The following is a 20,834-nucleotide window of genomic DNA, read 5'->3' on the forward strand; positions in this document are numbered from 1 at the left end:
TAAACTTAATTTAACCCACTATTATATAAAAGACTTTTCAATACTACTATACATGGTGTATATAGTACATGGAATAATATGTGTAATGGCCTGAAAATTCTCCATCATTCTAAAAAAAAATTTTTATTGGACTGTAGTTGATTTACAGTGTCGGTTTAGTTCATGTTGTAGAGCAAAGTACGAGAAGGCTTGGCAACCCACTCCAGTACCCTTGCCTGGAAAATCCCATAGATGGAGGAGCCTGGTAGGCTGCAGTCCACGGGGTCGCACAGAGTCAGACACGACTGAAGCGACTTAGCAGCAGTACTGCAAAGTGAGTCAGTTGTACTATTTACAACAGCCAGGACACGGAAGCAACCAAATGTCCATCGACAGAGAACTGGATAAAGGAGATGTGGTATACACACACAAAAGAACTATTTGACAACTGGATTTAGATTAAAAACATTAAAGCCCAGATCTAGGATCCTTGGTCTAGTTCTCCATCATTTTATCCTATTTTACTTTAGTTAATATTTTATTTTGCTTTATTTTATGAAACCTCTTTGGGTTGATGTATTTCCACTAGACATATGCTTCATATTATTTAAGTGAATTATGATACTTAATATTACTTCTGTGATACTCGCTAAAATACACAGCAAGTAACACATGTTAACTGAGCCTTCCTGAGCTGACAGTAGCCATACAGTCACAGATGTAAAATTATGTTGTTTTGGTTATTTGTTGGCCAATTATTGCATTGATTGTGTCACTAAAACCTGACAACAAAATTTCCTCTCCTCCTACACTCATGTGTTTCCCTTAGAATCAGAGTGATACTAGAGATTCAGAAACAATGTTTAATGTGTCTTCATCGGTTAACATTTGTGAAAAGTCCTCAATGGGTAAATAATATTTTTTTAAATAAAGGATTCAGATTTCTGGTTCCACCTAAGACACAGCAAGCCCAGCACAGACAATTCCCACCACAGTGAAATGAAATCACAAATGAAAACTATGGACAAAACACAAAAGCCACACTGAAAATCATGTGGCCACAGTCATTTCCAGTGTTCGGTTTTCTTTCTTCCCTTCATCTCCGGCTTTGACCCAACCACACGCTGGCTGAACAGGGATGGCCCTGCAAAGGCTCACAACAAAAACTCCAAGAAAAAACTGTTCTTCTGGACAGAATATTGAGAAAAACTGGCTCTCAGAGCCACCGGAGAATGTGGAGAGAAATCTTTTCTTTGCTCCAGGCCTGCAGACCTGTGACAGGACAGGACCAGAGGAAAACCGTCCCTGGAGGTAGGAACCATGGAAAGAATCCCCAGTTCTGTGAAGACCACGCAGAACTGAAATCCGTGTTCTCTCCATTTGCCCTCATCGTCCAGCCTGTGGGCAGGACCAGTCCCACAGAAGAGCGTGACTGACAGGGGAGAAAACTTGGAGAATATTTCTAGCCGTTGGGCCAAGGACAGGGGTCCCTGGAAGTCAGAGAGTATGGGGGAGACCATAAGAGACCCCTAATTCCAGGTAGGAAACAACAAGGTCCCAGACTCTTCCTCAAGCTGCCCGAGTCTGGAGCACACCTAGAGGAGCTGGGCGAGGGTGCTGTCCAGGGAGCTGCCCGTGTCTCAGGCAACCCCACACGATGCTGGGGGATTGTGGGGCAAACCCCAGCAGTATAGCACGGCTTGGAAATAAAGCTGATACTAAAGAACCAGGCACAGCTTAATCTGGATCAGTCTTCATCTAACTGGGTTGATTGCCGGTCAAAACACACAAGTCCGTAGTCTCCGAATTTTTAATGGGGTTCAGGCGCCTCACAATGTTGTATGTTATTTGTCTAAGTTACAACCCCAAAATGCTCTGACTTGCCAAGGGCTGTGAAATTCTGAACAGTTTTCAGAGGGAAAGACAGTCAAAAATGTCAACCGTCAGATGACCGAGATGGCAGAATGATCAGAGATTTAAAGAAACTCTTATAGCCATCCTCCACATCACCTGAAGTGAACAGAAACACAGGCATTCTCAATAGAGAAGTAGAAATTCAAGAGACAATGAAATTAAATTTGAGAACTGAGATACGCAATAGCTGAAAAATAATTCTAAGAATGGCCTCAATAGATGAAAGGGCTGACTAGACACCAATCAAAAGATGAATAGAAATTATCCAATCTGAAGAAGAAAGAAGAAAACGAGAAAAGAATGACAGAGACTCAGGTTACAGTAGGACAATATCAAACATTCTGAATTCTGACATAATATCAAATGTGTCACTGGAATGGGACCCCTCAGAGGGGAGACAGGGATTGGAACAGAAAAACGTACATGGACAAATAGCAGCTGAGAATTTTTGTGAAAAATATAAATTTCACAGGTTCGAGATAAGCAGAACAAAGCAAAATAAACCCAAAAAGAAACATGACCAGACATATCAGGAACAAAATTCTGAAAACTAAAGATTAAAAGAAATTCTAGAAATCAGCCAGCGAGGAACAGCATTGTACACATAAGGAAACAGCAGTCCTGAGGTCTGCAGATTTCCTGTGGGAGATCACAGGACGGTATGTATGAGCAGAATGTAAACCCAGAATTCTACACCCAGAAAACACATTGTCCAGGGATGCAGGCTAAATGAAGACGTTCTGGGTTGAGACATTGTTCCCGGCAGACCTGCTTTCCTAAAAGAGATGCTAAGGAAATTCTTCAGTCAGGGGTGAGATAGTCCTGAAGGGAAACTTAGGACTTTGGGAATACAGGAAGAACAATAGAAATGGAAAATGCCCAGGAAAATGTAACAGATGATATTTCATCTTAGAGGTTATTTAAAATGTATTTAACTGTCTGTAACAAGACAGGGAGTAAGAGATTAAGCAAGGATGGTACTCGGAAGTAGTACCATTCCTTCCGGCCTTGCCCTCTCTCCTGGATCACCGTCAGCCTCTGGACAAGATGATATACAGTCAAAAACTAATCAAAAAGAACTGAACCATCAAGAGTCATAAAATACAGTTATAAACTGTTACCCAAAGAATTAAAAGATTGGACCCAATGTATTAACGGATTAGTTCAATCATACTCTTAAGAAAACACAATTCTGATGTTATATAACTGTTATTTAGCATCCAAAAAAAATAGTCACATAACACATTTTATGAGTTATATAATAGCCATTATCAAAGCCCAATAAAAAGTCATGTAAATGGCAAAAATTATAGGCCATTAAAATTATTATAATAGGGAAAACGTACCATCTAGATACTTTCCTGCAAACTTAATTCAAATGGGGCTAAAATATCATGGTTTCGTTTCCAGGGTTACTTTCTGTTTCAGTATTATAGTCCTTATTATTTGAAGATTAAATGTTACAAATTTAAGCAATTAGTATTATTGAACATTTTTTTGAGAATTTTTTCAAAGTGTATACCATGTACCAAATGTCCTAGAATCCCTGCATGAACATGAATATAAAATTACATTTATTAATGATGGTGAAATCAAAGATTCATACTGTAACCTTAAAGACAACAAAGGAAACACTGAGGAATCAGGACTTCTCACTCTTTGGGGAGTTTATACTCTGCACTTGCTTTGTGTTATCAGTCACCATGACTTCGTATAAATCCTGCTACACCACTGATTCTTGTTATTTATCCCACAGCTGATATTCTGCCATGCTCAGGATACATATAATGGGCAGCATCTGTATAGTCAAAGCTATGGCCTATCCAGTAGTCGTGTATGGATGTGAGAGTTGGGCCACAAAGAAAGCTGAGCCCCAAGGAATTGATACTTTCAAACTGTGTTGCTGGAGAAGACTCTTGAGAGTCCCCTGGATAGCAAATAGGTCAAACCAGTTCATCTTAAAGGAAATCAACCCTGAATATTCTGAACTGATGCTGAAGCTGAACCTCCAATACTTGGGCTACCTGATATAAAGAGTCAAAATGTTGGAAAAGACTCTGATGCTGAGAAAGTCTGGGGGCAAGACGAGAAGGAGGTGACAGAGGATGAGATGGTTGAAGAGCATTACCGACTCAATGGACACACGTTTCAGTAAGCAGGAAGGACAGGGGAGCCGGGTGTGCTGTAGTCCATGTGGCCACAGAGAGCCAGACACTAATCGGCGACTGAACAACAAGAGGTGGAAACTACTGCTTCAGACACTTTTAAAACTGAGTCCAAAACAAGAAGGGACAACTGGTGTTATCCGCTGCATTCCACAGACCACTCCGGTGTGGGGCCGTGAAGGAGCCCGCACACACGTCAGTCCACACCTGCAGAACCTGGTGGAGACGCAGGCACACACAAAGCAGAGCGGACAGCTACAGCTAGGAACCTGAGGCTGCTGATGGAGCAGCAGCAATGACTGCTCTCAGCGGTGGGGTCCTGCCTCTGAGCCCTGAACCCGGTGTGGCTGGTGTGGGGCTGAAGGTTCTGGAGACCAGACACTCTGAGAGCTGATGGCATCGTGGACATTCCTACCACTTAGTCCCCGCTCTCCCAAAGCCTGGTGGGATCTAGGGAAACCCCAGCGATACTCCTGGAAGCTCTCCAGGGAGCTTAGGGGATTCCACGTGATGATTAACATGGTATCCACAAGTGGGCATTTGCAGTAACCCAAAGGGAAGGAAATGGACATGGGTTTGAGAAAATTCTGGGAGATAGTGAAGGACAGAGAAGCCTGGTGTGTTGCAGTCCACGGGGGTCACAAAGAGAGGACACGACTTAGCAACTGAGTGGCAACAACAGAGGGAAGGAGGCCGACCTAAATACCCATCACCAACGCAGTGAGCAAGTAAATCACGGTTTTTCCACAGTGAGATCCTGCATAGCAATTTAAAATGCAGCAACATCAGGGAAAATGCAACAACAGAAATTATGTCTCGTGAAAGAAGCCAGATGGCAAAGGGCACCTTCTCTACAATCCATCCATCTGAAGAGCAAAACCAGCAAAGCCCGCACCATATAGTGGGCACAGCAGTCAGCGGTGAGCAGGGGAGTGACCGCAGAGGGCTGTGTGGGGGGCAGGCGTCTCACTGTGACAAATGTGCTTTCCCCTGATCCTGGCTCTGATTACACAGCGTCATCTATTTTTGGAGCTTCAGTGAGTTGTACATTTATGTCCTGTTTGGTGATATATAATTTTTCAGTAAGAAGCAGAAATGAAATATGTTTTAAGTATCCTTATGCAGTTCTTTGGTTTAACTGAAATCTTACTAAAACGTGATGAAGCCACAGAATCTAAACTTTTCTTTTTATTTTATTTTTTTAAACTTTTATTTTTAAGTGATATGTACACACTTCTGACATGAAGAAAACAGCTCATGAACCAAAGTAGAATGGTGTGAAAGACCATGTTGAAATGGATGCTTTATTTGCTCTTCAATATAGTCAGTTCTTGTTCAGTGTGAATGTTCTCTTTGTAAGAGACTTAGTGCCCTCAGATCAAGTTATAAAAATCACATGTTACAGTGGGTGTCTCAACATCACCACCAAATGTCTCAATGTCACAGTGATAAATTTCTTTTGTCTTGCAAGAATGTCAATAATAAAGGAGTTTTAATACTTTATTAGATAGGATATCAAATAGGGCCCCCAAATTTGAAAATTTCCATAATATGACTAAAAGTGCCAGACTAGTAGTGCCAGAAGAATTCTTAACAGCTCTGCAAAAAAAAAAAAAAAAAAAATGATTTAGTTCAACAGGCCTGATACTATCCATTCTTAGAAAGACCTGCTCAGAAGCTTGGCACCTGGGAACTTCAATGATAAGTGGTCTAAGATCCAGTACAGTACGGGGGCTTCCCAGGTGGCACAGTGGTAAAGAATCGCCTGCCAAAGCAGGAGACGTCAAAGAGGCAGGTTTGATTCCTGAATTGGGACAATCACCTGGCAACCTACTCCAGTGTTCTTTCCTGAAAAAATTCCAGGGACAGAGGAGCCTGGTGGGCTGTAGTCCATGGGCTCATGAAGAGTTGGACACAACTGCGCACAAGCTAATATAAGAATTTCCCTAAACAATGAGAGTAGCTCAGGGTGCCAAGGCTGTTTCTGCAGACAACACGGTGAAGCCTTTGATGAGGGAACTTCCCCAGAGAGTGTTAATAGTGTAGAATCTAGAAGCTGCAGGACCTGCAGACTGTAACGCATCCTTGCCTGTGGCTGTGGCAGCTGAACCCAAAGGCAAGGAGATGGTGCCTTTTGTAGAGGAGAAGTGGGTGGTGGAGCTGGGACAGGGCTAACACACTCTGGAGACGGGAGGAAGTGGGGGTGGCAGGTCACAGAGCAGTGCAGAAGCAGAATGGAGGCCGGCTTCCTGGGGCCCAGAGGAAGGGGCTGCTGGCTGTCGAGGACGTGGGGGAGGCAAGCGCAGCTGGATTTCTGGGCGTGAAATGCTCTCTGTTGCATGTCTGTCTTCCTGCAGTAACCATGGGGACACTTCCTCATGTAGCTGAACTTTATGGGGGGCGGGGGGCTCAGGGAAGAGGACAGGAGAGCTAAATTGGCGTGAACCCGTTAGACATTCATTCTCAATTCTCCTTTGGCTCTTGTTTCTGAGCTTCTCAAGAAGCTTTCTGAATAGGCTCTGAGGCTCGAAAGGGTTTTCCTGCAGCCAAAGGAGGCACAGCCCATGGACTCTGAGCCCCCGGGTTGCATGACGGTGCATCTTCACTCTGAGAAGCTGAGCTGATTATAATAAGTGCTTTTCCACTGAGTCGGATGATACTGAAAGGTATCGTGTGACTGGTGATCATGTGAGCTCCTTGCAAACAAACACGATGAAATTTTGGTTTTGTGTATCAATATTGCCAGCTTGATTAAATTCTGTCTGCCACTGAGAAATGCATTTGCTCTTGTTTGTTAACCAAATCAGAACCCAGAGAAAGGTACATTAAAGAAGTTAATGAACACCACCCCAGGAGCCCTTTTGGAAGCCAGACTAAAAGCTTTCCCTGACTGGCTATCAGCTGCATACTCCAGCTCCTTAATCGTCAGTCCCTGTGATTCTCTTTGTATAGATTTAGGGTGTGTTCTAAAGAGGCCACTCAGTGCCCCCAAAGAATATTTCCTTTCCTGCTACACCGAGTCCTGGCACCTGCAGTGTGCCCCAGAGTCCTGTGGAACAGCCAGAAATAGCTTGATTTCGTTAATCTTTTATAGGAAAAATATGACCCTTTGAAAACTGCACTCACAGGTGATTTTTAAAATAGTGATATTTGTGTATGAGCGACAGCAATGGCTTAAGCTGGTTCCTTCACCCAGAAAGAGCGATTATAGAAAACACTGGGCTGCTGTCTTAACATCTGTAGTTGAATTATGTATGTGAAGTTATGCCAGTGACAGCTTCTTAGCATAAAGTCCCCCAGGTGCGTCCAAATCCTGCATGATTCCCTGGTGGCTCAGGTAAGAATCCGCCTGCAATTTGGGAAACCCGGGGTCAGTCTTTGGGTGCAGAAGATCCCCTGGAGGAGGAAATGGCAGTCCACTCCAGTATTCTTGCCTGAAGAATCCCATGGACAGAGGAGCCCGGTGGCTATAGCCCAAGGGATCACAAAGAGTCGGACACTACTGAAGTCACCTAGCCTGCACATTTCCACTTGCATGAGGTGTATAAAACAGCCAAATTCATACATTTGGGAAGAATGGTGGTTGCAGGGAAGCATGGTGGTTGCAGAGGCTGAGTGAGAGGGGGAAACGGGGACTTGTTCAAGTGGATATAAAGTTTTAGCTATCCAAGAAGAACAATGTTATTCATAACTGGCACAAATCAAAGGCAGCCAAGATGTTCTTCAGTAGGTGAAGGAGTGGATACATAAACTGGTAAATCCAGACAGTGACATTTGTGCAGGAGTTTTTTTTATCAAGCCACAAGAAGACATGGAGTAAATTTAGATGCATGTTACTCAGAGGAAGATGTCCATCTGAAAAGGCTAAACACTCTATGGCTCCAACTTTTGCCACATAGCATCCTGGAAAAGGCAAAGCTATAGAGACGGATGAAGCTATCCTAGATGATGCTGTGAGGGTAGATACATGCCAAAATCCATGGAAGTTCCACACCAAGAGTGAACCCTAATGTGCATTGTGGCCTTTAGTCAATAATAATATGTCAACATTGGTTATCAATTATAAACACACCACACCAAGGTGTGTGTGTTAGTGGTTCAGTCATGTCCAACTCTTTGCAACCCCGTGAACTGTAGCCCTCCAGGCTCCTTTGTCCATGGGATTCTCCAGGCAAGAACACTGTGGTGGGTTGCCATGCCCTCCCTCCAGGGGATCCTTCTGACCACATAAAGGTAAGATATTACTCACAGGACAAACTGTGTGGATGGGGGAGGGTATACATGGGGCCTCAGCAATTTCTGCGGTTTTTCTATAAACCCAAAACTTCTCTGAAAAATAAAGTCTATTAGATTCTCAAAATTTTAAAATGTAGGGTTAACAATAAGAAAAAGAAGACAAAATTTTTAAAGTGCATTTTAGGTTCTATCTTGGGAATTTTAACTTGTATTTCAATACTTCCCACCTCGATCAGGACTCCATGGAGGAAACAGGATGAAATATGAGAATAAGCAGAGAATGAGCAAAAATGTCATGCTCATTGTTTGCAGCATGACAAGTTTAACTCCTATCAGACTCTGTGAACCATCCACTGTACTGGTTTAGTTCCCCTTTGCCTCTCACTCTTCCAGGCTTTCTCTCTAATCTGGGCACCAATGTGACTCAGCAAAGAAAAATATTCTAGCAGAACCACACTATTTCATTATATTGAAAGAACCAATAAATGCTAAGCAATGTTAATCCATTCATCACATAAGTTATACATTATATATGAATCCCATTTTATGGCAGCCTCTATAACAAAGCTCAATAAACTCAACAAAAGCCCCTGGATATTTTAAAAATAAGATCTACTGGGCTGACATTTAAAATTGTCTCATAGTCTCTGAGTTATTATGCAAACATTATCTTTGCTTTGGCAATACGGATGGCTAGATTTATAGATTAACCTTTACAGAGTTTTGGATTTTCACCAAATAATTGGATGAAGTTGAACCAACGCCCGAATTCAACCAGCATAGTGAAGGAAAATTTTAAATAGAAAATGCCTATGAGCAGGGGAAAGTGGATTTTTGTTTTGAAGAGATACAGTGTTCGTTGCAGTTGGCACAGTTGATTCTAGCACAAATGGAAAAGCATTATGGTCCTGTGTCCACTGTATACAGCTACAGAAATGAACTGTCCAGTCAGTGCAAGTACAAACGAAAAAATTAAAGGCTTTTCTGGTCATAAATGCTGTTTAGGTGATTTATAGGATTTCTGGGTATTACAGAATTCCACAAAGACCCAATGAAACCTAAATCACCAGCCCATCTTTCTGCCACCTCTGGGCTCACTGTCCATTTTGATTCATTTTAGTTGGAGACAGCCTAAGTCAATTGGTCTGTAAGCGCAATTGCTTCTCAGATTAATTATTTTTTCTGGGAAGAGCTAAATCTAATAACCTAGAACCTTTTAGGAAATAAAACCTTGCTTGGATAGGAGTAATTAAAGCCTGATAAGCTATGACCTGCACATTTTCTTATACTACCTCTCCCTGCCAATTCTTGGTGGCCTGACCTAGAATTTGGTGTTTTCAAAGACAGGTGGTCATTTGAGGAGTAGGTTTTTGATCTAGTGACCATATGACTCTTCTGAGGGTGCTTTTCTCCTAGGAGTCTGGTTTTGGACTCCAAGGTCACATATAATGCTGGCAGAAAGCCTCTTTTGCTTCTGCACCAAGGACTATGACCTGGTGCCTTTACCAAAGAGGAAAATGGTGCCCTCTCTTAGAAGTAATACAGGATGAGTATTAAATATTCCTAAGGGGGACAGGAATACATTAGTTCTTCCAGGGCTTTATTGTTTGCATAATAATCTTCAAACCAATTTTTAAAAGGTATGAAATTTAGAGTGATTATAGAAATTTTATAATAAGCAGTAATAAAGCAAGAAGCATTAAAATATAGCTCAAAAGACAGAAAGTATTTAAGTTTAATACATTCATAAAATGAATACTTACTCAAGAGGGCAGAAATTAAATAAACCAAACAGTTTTTCCCTTTCCCAGTTGACACATACTAAATCCCCAATGATGGATAATCATTTTTAAAATGGGTGATGCACACTACACTGAATGACAGAAGAGTTCCAGTGAATCAAAACTATGTGTCCCTTTTGGAAAATCAACTAAAAATTGGTAGGTGGTTGGCCTAACCAACCACCCTGTGAGTGTTCAGATGGATAAATCTGCAGGCCATCTCTATAGAGATTGAGATTTACTATCTCTAAAGAGAGGGTCTTAGTTAATCAAGACTGAGCAAATCTCTTCAAACTGGATAATTACTGGTACTAAGTAAAGTGATAGATGCAGATGGCAATGTTAAAAGTATTTTTAAGAGCCTTAAATAACCCTCATTTTTAACACCAAAGGACCTATAGAGAAAGAAAACATAATAACTTCACTTGGCTGGAAAAAGCATGGCCTCCAAAACAGACAAGTCTATTTGCTAAGAGGAAAAAATAGTTGATTTTCAACTTCTTGCTAAACAAAATTTAGTCCTTAATCAACTAAATCTGAAGACATGAGGCAAGTGACCCAAGAAGGCCTGTTGATAAGAGACCCCAGAAAGCCCGGATGTGACCTTTACTTGAGACTCAAATTGTCCCTGAATTTTGTAAGTAGGACATGGCCACCACATGAATGCTTAGAGAAAAGTTCATTCTGAATCATGGAGGAATGGTGAATAGGTCTGATTCTGTTAGCCAACATGTAAACATCCAAAATTTGTATCATCGATGTTTCATAAAAGGGAAAAAAGTAAGTGGGACTGAAAGCATATTTGAAGAAAAAAATGGCTATAGAGTTCCCAAATTCAGCAAAAGAAACAAACCTACAGATTGAGGAAACTGATCAGACTCCAGCCTGATAAGCCTAAATAGATCCATGCCAGGACACATGTGATTGACAGTCAAAATTCTGAAAAGCCAAGTCAAGGAAGAGCATCTTGAACAAGGTACAGATTAAAGGCATATTGACTGATGAGAAAACATCATTTCAAAGGGCAGCAGACTCCTCATTTCAAACACCAAGACTAGAAGGAAGAGACACAACCTCATCTCTGTGATAAGGTTCTGTCTCTGTGAATGTTCCATCAAGTGAAACTACATGAAGACATTCTCAGCAAAAGGAAAAGTGAAAGACTTTGTCTCTGGGATAATGATAAACGGATCACCAGGAAGAAATATGTTGCTGAATGGAAACACAACAGATAACAGAGCTTTGAAATACATGAAGAGTAAACCTGGTAGGACTAAAAGGAAATAAACAAATCCACAATTGCACCTGGGGACCTGTCACCGCTCAGTAATTGATGGAAATCACTGCACAAAAATTCAACAACGTGTAAAAGACACCAACAACCAACAGGACCTATGGAAAACTCCATCTCTGCAACTGTCTGGAGGGGACACCTCCAGATCCTCAGGACTGGAGGCCATCAGGGAGAAAGACTGCAGCCCCACGAAACTGTATCCATCTGTCTGCTTTAAAGGGTGCTCCCTGGTGGCCCAGGGGTAAAGAATCTGCCTGCCAAGCAGGAGACTCAGTTTGATCCTTGGGTCAGGAAGATCCCCTGGAGGAGGAAATGGCTACCCACTCCAGTATTCTTGCCTGGAGAATTCCACGGACGGAGGAGCTTAGTGGGCTGCAGGACGTGGGGTCGCAGAGAGTCAGACCCTGACTGAGTGCCTAAACAGCAGCAACAGCAGCAACCCACTTTAAAAGCTGCTGACCTCAGGGTCTGGCATCCAGTCAGCCTGAAACTAGGTGCAAAAGGGGAATTCTTCCCTTGGAACACTAACAAGTGTCAGTTGGTGAGGATGTGGAGAAAAGAGAAGCCCTGTATACTTCGGTGAGAATGTAAATTGGTACAACCACAATGGAAAACAGTATGGAGATTCCTCAAAGAAACTAAAATTAGTGCTACCATATGATCCAGCGATGCCACTTCTGGGTATTTGTCTAAAGAAAGTGAGAGCGCTACTTTGAAAAGATAATGTACCCCTGTGTGTGTGCTCCATCTCTTCAGTCTTGTCTGACTCTGCGACCTCATGGACTGTAGCCCACCACACTTCTCTGTCCATGGAATTCTCCAGTCCAGAATACTGGAGCCGTTCCCTCCTCCAGGGGATCTCCCCAAATCAGGGATCCAACCTGGGGCTCCTACGTTGCAGGCAGATTCTTCACCATCTGACCCACCAGGGAAGAACATGAAGGAAAAGACATTAAAAACACAGTGTCTTTTATATTCAGTCCAAAAAAGGAAATCCTTTGTAAACACTTCACAAAACAGATACAGGATCTTCATCCTGAAATTGCAAAATGCTAATGCTGACAGTTTTGGAGAAATTACCATCTAGCCTTGTCTAGATTTGACGAGACTACATGGTCTTTTCAACATCCTTTCTGATACATGACATTTAAGAAAACATCTTCCACTTCAGAAGGTCAAGGGAAGAAATTTAACTTCACATAGATTTTTTAAAATACCCCTGAATGAAGTTAACTTTATATAAAAAATAATTCATTTATTCATTTATATGCGTGTGTGCTAAGTTGCTTCAGTCGTGTCAGACTCTTTGCAACTGTGGACTGTAGCCCGCCAGGCTCCTCTGTCCACAGGATTCTCCAGGCAAGAGCACTGCAGTCAGTTGCCATTTCCTTCTCCAGGGAATCTTCCAGATGCAGAGACCAAACCCGCATCTCTTACATCTCCTGTAACGGCAGGCGGGATTTTTTTAACCGCTAGAACCAACTGGGAAGCGTTCATTTACGTAGTCAGTCAATATTTATTCCAATTGATCATGTAATATATGCTACAGGAAAATGATAAAAGTGTATAAAGAAGCTCATCCTTTCAACAAGCTTTTCAAGGGAATAAGAGACACAGATAATAACAGAGCTGGACATAAGAAAACTGTCTTTCTTTAGGTATTAAATTGTATAATAGGTATTAAATTTAGGTATTAAATTCAGAAGGTTGACTTGATTATTAATAGGTATCCAAAGTTACATTAATGTAAGCAGAAGCAGTGAATGTTATATGCTTATAATCGATTTGTCTTAATGCCAAACCCATAACAATTGATAAATTTGTCCTCACATAAACATATGTGTATATTTCACTATAATTGTCAAAAAGATGGTTTAAAATGCTGGTTTCCATATTCTCACAGAGATATTCTTTGCCTACCATATATTCTAGGCATCAAGGAGAGAAAAAAAAAAACATTTCTTTGTCTAAGAGCTCTGGTCATGCTGTCCTTTTCTTTCAGTTATCTCTACAAAATGTTTCAAAATATTCTAAATAAATCCAAAATAATTTGTTAAGCATTCATTTGCACCCAGCATGATTTGATTAGAGTTAAATTAGTAAGTGTCCAGTTGAACATTTGTTCAGTTCAGTTCAGTCACTCAGTAGTGTCTGACTCTTTGCAACCCCATGAATCGCAGCACGCCAGGCCTCCCTGTCCATCACCAACTCCTGGAGTTCACTCAGACTCACATCCATCGAGTCAGTGATACCTTCCAGCCATCTCATCCTCTGGCGTCCCCTTCTCCTCCTGCCCCCAATCCCTCCCAGGATCAGAGTCTTTTTTTTTTTCAGGCTCTTTCTTTTTTTTTTTAATTTTTATTTTTACTTTATTTTACTTTACAGTACTGTATTGGTTTTGCCATACGGATCAGAGTCTTTTCCAATGAGTCAACTCTGTGCATGAGGTGGCCAAAGTACTGGAGTTTCAGCTTTAGCATCATTCCTTCCAAAGAAATCCCAAGGCTGATCTCCTTCAGAATGGCTGGTTGGCTCTCCTTGCAGTCCAAGGGACTCTCAAGAGTCTTCTCCAACACTACAGTTCAAAAGCATCAATTCTTCGGCGCTCAGCCTTCTTCACAGTCCAACTCTCACATCTATACATGACCACAGGAAAAACCATATACTTGACTAGACGGACCTTTGTTGGCAAAGTAATGTCTCTGCTTTTGAATATACTATCTAGGTTGGTCATAACTTTTCTTCCAAGGAGTAAGCGTCTTTTAATTTCATGGCTGCAATCACCATCTGCAGTGATTAATTCTAATGATGATGAAAAAAAAATGATGAACAGAAAACATAGTTCAGTTCATAAATAAACATTCGTAGCTCCCAAATGCTTGTTACGGGAAAAGTTCAAAGTTTAGACCAAAGAATCGATTCTCTTTCATCAGAAGACCTTACAGAGAAGACAATCTTAGAGCCTAGTGAGCTGACGAGATGGGGTTCCATTCAGAAGTGCTTGAAGACCACAGCTCTCAATAGAGCACAGTGTGGATAATTAATTGCTTGCTGTCTCTCTTCCCTTCTGCTCTGTAAGCTTAATTAATGAGTGCGAGAATCCCATCACTCTCACTATCTCTCTGATTCCACAGGAGGCAGCCCACGTGCCATGCGGAGGATGCACTTGGAAGAAACAGCAAGGGTGGAGCCCGGGGAGAACAGCATGGGGGCCTCAGGTGCAATGGGAGTCGGAGGGAAAGTGTGCACAGCTCCTCTGCTCTGTCAGCCTAGGGCCCCGGCACACCTGCGGGACTCATTCCTTAGTGCTCCCCAGCAGAGTGCGCCCGCTTCCAAACGCGTGCAGATGGCATTGGCCCGCACCTCCTCGCCAGGGTCCCCACGCCCCCACCCAGAGCCCTTGCTGCCCTCCCCTCAGTGTCTGAACTGCAGCCCTTTGTTAGCCCCCGGAGAAACCCTGCAGTGCCCGCAGTCACACCTGCCGGCACCCCATCACAAGGACACACACAGCCCCTTGGCCAGATTTCAAGATGCAGAGCTCCTCGCATCTCACCAGACTTCAGCCCCTACCTCTGTGTCTATGAATATTGGGAAGCCCCCCTTAAAAAACCCCTCAGCCTCTCATCCTCCTGTGGATCTGTACTTTCTCATTCCTGGTTCTTCTCAGTATCAACACACACACATATACACACAGCTCACCAATACCTCCTGGAATCATCCTTACATTATAAACAAACTCCAATTTACCCTCTAATTTGTGCAGAAAATTCTCTCCATTTCTTGCCTTGGCTGAAACCTGGCCCTTCCCTGCCCTGTTGGACATGGAAGCTTCTTACCGTCGCAGCCCTTTCAGCCCCCAAGGTCAGTGAGGGAGGTGGGAGAGGCAGTGAGCTCGCGTTCTCCTGACCCCACTTGCACTCTGCCCCTGCCTCAGACTCACTGATTCATCTGGAGCACCTTCTGCCTACATCCATCCTGTCTTCCCCTGCCTCCTAGCCAGTGGCTCTGGTTCACTGGAGACTGAAACCTGCTTCGGTACCAAATCCGGTAAAGACCAGAAACGTCTCAGTGGTCGTGTGAGATCACGTCTGTTTAAAGACCCTCATCTCCACCCGGCCGTGCTAGTCCTATTGCCAGACCGAGGGCATCCCTGCACCGGAAACCCCCAAATACTAAGCTCCAGTGCTCATTCCCAACCGTAACTCTGATTTCCTGTAACCCTCTCTGATCCTCATTAATTATGGAGTCCTTGATCCTTGATCGGTCTGTGTTTAGACTCTCAGCCCCTGTCACTCAACCTTCCTTGCTCAGCCTCCTCAGTCATCTGAACTGCTCTTAAATGTGCTGAAATAACCACATTTCATCACCATATCTGCCCTGGAAAAAACACCCCCAGTTAATAATGCTGCAGCTTCCCCTTTATGAACACTACAACTACATAGTCAAATAAAACAAAAAAAGTAAACACACCTGTATGAAAATTTGCTAATAAACACATATAGAGATGGAACCCACAGTTTTCCCAGTACCATAGGTACCAAGACAGAGCTGGTGACAAAAGGCAGAAACCACAACCTCGTAAAACTTAAAACATGGGGACAAGATAGCTATAGACATACAATTATAAACATGAATCCGATGCCTGTAAGTCCAAGTACTGCTGATGAGACTGTGGGCATACGCTGCAACTGCACCACCTTGTTCTCAACTTTGCCTTCAAAGTCAGAGAAGGTCTGGTCTATGAGTAACTTGCTAGGTTGAGACCTGAACACTTATTAAAAGTTAGCCAGGCAAAAGTAAGACAGAATTGCGTTTCAGACGTAGGGAAGAGGATGCATGAAGGTCCAGGGTGGGGAAACGCGGGGAAGTGAAGCCAGGTGAGCAAGCATGCAAGCAGTTGGCAGGGAGTCAGCTCCGAGGGTGCTCAGCGGTGGGTGGACGGGGTGTCTCCCCTCAAAGGCCCTGGGAGCGAGCGATGGCAGGAGGAGCAGGGCGCAGGCTCACTTTCAGCAGTCGGGGCGTTCTCTGGAGGGGGTGTCACGTCGCAAAGGCAGGTGGAGTAAGGGACTCGGGAGAGAGGAGTAAAGGCAGAGACGTGGACCCTGGGTTGGAACCAGGAGCAAGAAGACTGGGTGGGAACATGCAGGCGAGACGAGATGGGGACCACTGCTCGGGATGAGGTGCCACAAGACGGGAAGGAGCGCAGCCACTGCTCATGGCCGCGTCCGGAGCCTCGGGAGAGGGGTCTGAGGGAGGAAGCGGGGACATCCCGGGGTGAGGGCTCCGTCCACTACCCGCGACCCGTGCCCAGGTCCACCTGAAGTACTGAGACGAGTGAACACCCTGAGGGTGCGGTGAGGATGACTCAGACCCGGGAGACTCGAGAAAGAGAAAGGAGCGAGAGAGCAAATGACGCAGATTAAAGGCAATAGTTTTCATTTGAAGAAAAAGATGAAAAGAATGAGAGCCGAGGAGACGAGAAAGGTAAAAAGCACTTTGTTTAAACACAGGAAGCACTCAGGTGCGGGCCAGGAGCTAACAGAGGGGAGGAGATAGGCCCCCTGCGGCTGCAGAGAGCGGTCACGGCCCCAGCATGGGGAAAGCAGGGGAGACAAAGAGACGCTTGGCGGTGTTCTGGAAAGAGGCCGAGACGCCCCTGATGTGATGGGTTTGCCTTATTAATGAAATAGGACATGGATTTCTGTGCTGAGCGTGAAGGGGGAAGTCTGAGTGATGACTAGGGAGCAGGGAGCCGGGTCAGGAGACAGAACTCGGGCCATGAGAACAGACAACCTTTCTTTGATTCTGGTTGAATTCGAGTCCGCAAATGAGGAATGAGAACTCTGTGCCTCTGGACATGATTAACTTGAACGTAGAGGGTATCTTGGCCTCATAGGAACACACTCAGCTTGCGTTCCAAGTCCTGGGAAATGGCATTCATCCTAGAAAGTGTCCTCCCCCAGAGTATCTTTGCATTAAACGGCCCATTTGGGTCAGACGCTGGGCCCTGAGGCCTCGCTCACATTTCTCGGGCCTCAGCGCTGCAGCCTTGGGAAGCTGTCACCTGTCATCTTAGCTCTTCAAAGGCTGCGTGTCACTTTTATGTCTTGCTCCAGACCATCACAGGCGAAGGGAATGTGATCTCAACCCTCTTTGCCTCCTTTCTAAACTCGGGGAGAAATTAGGATGTCTTTGCTGGCAGAGTCCTCTGTAATTTCATTAATAGCATGCTGAAGTGATCAGTGGAAACATCACGCTTCACATTGAGGGTCTGAAGCTGAAATCCAAGGATGGCAATCACACGCCTCTTTGGTCCACATGTGGCTTCTGCTAATTGCTGTTCATCAGAGAGAGCTGCTCCTTCTTTGGACAGATTCTGAGGACAGCAGCACTGCATCTGCTCTCCTGCCGGGTGCCCAGCACCCTTGAGCCCCCTGCAGCCTTTCACTCCCGGACCCGCGTCTACCATCCTTCTGGTCCACGTGGGAGACAGGTGCCTCGCACACCCCACTGTGCTGAGATGTCCTCAGGAAGCTGGGCTAAGCCCTCAGAGCTCAGAGGCTGATCCCGTCACAACACAAAGATCTAAGAGCAAATGAAAGTCAACTTTTTTAAAGGAGGAAAACAAGATTAGGAGACTTTCTGAGCCTTTTTGGTTCTTTCTCCTGCAGAGAGCAGACAGAAAAATCTATAGACAAACAGTGACTCCCTGATCCTGTAGTTCACCCAGGATGTGTGCCAGGGTCTCCCAGGCTTGGGCTTGTCTCTGTTCCTGATGCCCGGTCCATAGCCTCTGGTCCAAATTAAACAGCTCAAGGCTGAGAGGAGGATTCAAGCCTTATACTCCACCCTGCTCCCCAGACTAGAGGAGGAGCAGGGAGAGGATCCCCCACTCCCCACAGGCTGTGGAGATGGGAAGACACACAATACAAGGAGACCAGGACGGTCCAGGAGCCCAAATCCCTAGACCAGTCACCAGGCACTAAGACAGACGAGGCTGCCCCAGAGGAGGAGATGCAGAGAAAAGGATGAAATCACAGAAATCTCACTGTGGGTGGCCCTGAGCTCGTGTTGTATATACGCAGCCCCCGGTCCTTCACCACAACCCTTTGGGGTAGTTACTCTCACCGTCAACTTTCACAGACCACACAAGAGAAGGCACAAAACCCACGTGACTTGCTGAAGACACATCGCCACTGGTAAACAGTGAAAACAGGATGCAACCTGGGCAGCCAGCCTCCACCTGCACCTTTACCTGTGTGGTGTGGCTTCCAGTCCCTTCTGAACTCACCTTCTGTGACCTGATCTGTGCAGATCTATCGGTCCCAGAACCAGTACTGCTTCCTGGGGAACCGGAAGTCACAGGGGCCTTCTCTGCTGGAGTCCCCGGGCTAACAAAGTCACACCTGTGCTGACCTTCCCCCACCTTTGGAGCAGTTCCTCGGACCTTCTCAGACACTGTCTCTTGGGTTTGAGTCCTCATTTTGCCCCAAACAAAACAACTCACAACTCTCACGAGATGAGTTCTTCTTTTTCTCTTTTTTCAGTAGACAGATCAAAATGCTAATCCCCTGGAGATCTGAACACTGACATTTCTGATTTTTAACTGCAACATTCTACTGGCCCCTTGTCCCACCCCCCACCCCCCACCCCTACCCCAGACAGGCTGATGTGTAAGAGGGAGAGTGAGGAGACCACACGGCTGTGCTTCAGCCTCAGCACCACGAATGCTGTGGCTGGACAATGGTGGGTGCTGGCGTATTCTGGTCCTTGCAGGATGCTGAGCCCCACCCACTTCCGGCACTTCTTTCTCCCTGTCATGAGGTCATGATGATTAGAAATGTCTCCAGGGAAATATACCTTGTTCAAGGACTGGAAGAATCAATGTAGTGAAAATGAGTATACTACCCAAAGCTATCTATAGATTCAATGCAATCCTTATCAAGTTACCAATGGTATTTTTCAGAGAACTAGAACAAATAATTTCACAATTTGTATGGAAATACAAAAAAACCTCAAATAGCCAAACCAATCTTGAGAAAGAAAGAATGGACCTGGAGGAGTCAACCTGCCAAGACAATATGGTACTGGCACAAAGACAGAAATACAGATCAATGGAACAAAATAGAAAGCCCAGAGATAAATCCATGCACCTATGGACACTTTATCTTTGACAAGGGAGGCAAGAATATACAATGGAGAAATGAAAATCTCTTTAAAAAGTGGTGCTGAGAAAACTGGTCAACCACTTATTAAAGAATGAAACTAGAACATTTTCTAACACAATACACGGAAATAAACTCAAAATGTATTAAAGATCTAAACGTAAGACCAGAAACTATAAAACTCCTAGAGGAAAACATAGGCAAAACACTCTCTGACATAAATCACAGTAGGATCCTTTATGACCCACTTCCCAGAGTAATAGAAATAAAAGCAAAAATAAATAAATGGGACCTAATAAAACTTAAAAGCTTTTGCACGACAAAGGAAACTATAAGCAAGGTGAAAAGACAGCCTTCAGAATGGGAGAAAATAATAGCAAATGAAGCAACTGACAAAGAATTAATCTCAAAAATATACAAGCAGCTCATGCAGCTCAATACCAGAAAAGTAAAGGACCCAATCAAAAAATGGGCCAAAGAACTAAACAGACATTTCTCCAAAGAAGACATACAGATGGCTAACAAACACATGAAAAGATGCTCAACATCACTTATTATCAGAGAAAGGCAAATCAAAACCACAATGAGGTACCACCTCACACCAGTCAGAATGACTGCTATCAAAAAGTCTACAAACAATAAATGCTGGAGTGGATGTGGAGAAAAAGGAACCCTCTTACAGTGTTGGTGGGAATGCAAACTAGTACAGTCACTATGGGGAACAGTGTGGAGATTCCTTAAAAAACTGGAAATAAAACTGCCTTATGACCCAGCAATCTCACTGCTGGGCATATACACCAAGGAAACCAGAATTGAAAGAGACACATGTACCCCAGTGTTCATCGCAGCACTGTTTATAATAGCCAGGACATGGAAGCAACCTAGATGTCTGTCAGCAGACGAATGGATAAGAAAGCTGTGGTACATATACACAATGGAGTATTACTCAGCCATTAAAAAGAATGCATTTGAATCTGTTCTAATGAGGTGTATGAAACTGGAGCCTATTATACAGAGTGAAGTAAGTCAGAAAGAAAAGCACCAATACAGTATACTAATGCATATATATGGAATTTAGAAAGATTGTAACGATGACCCTATATGCGAGACAGCAAAAGAGACACAGATGTAAAGAACATACTTTTGGACTCTGTGGGAGAAGGCAAGGGTGGGATGATTTGAGAGAATAGCATTGAAACATGTATATTATCACATGTGAAAGAGATCGCCAGTCCAGGTTCAATGCATGAGACAGGGTGCTCAGGGCCGGTGCACTGGGATGACCCTGAGGGATGGGATG

The sequence above is a fragment of the Ovis canadensis genome, chromosome 23 (genome assembly GCF_042477335.2).
Source record: "Ovis canadensis isolate MfBH-ARS-UI-01 breed Bighorn chromosome 23, ARS-UI_OviCan_v2, whole genome shotgun sequence".
NCBI classification, from domain to species: Eukaryota; Metazoa; Chordata; class Mammalia; order Artiodactyla; family Bovidae; genus Ovis; species Ovis canadensis.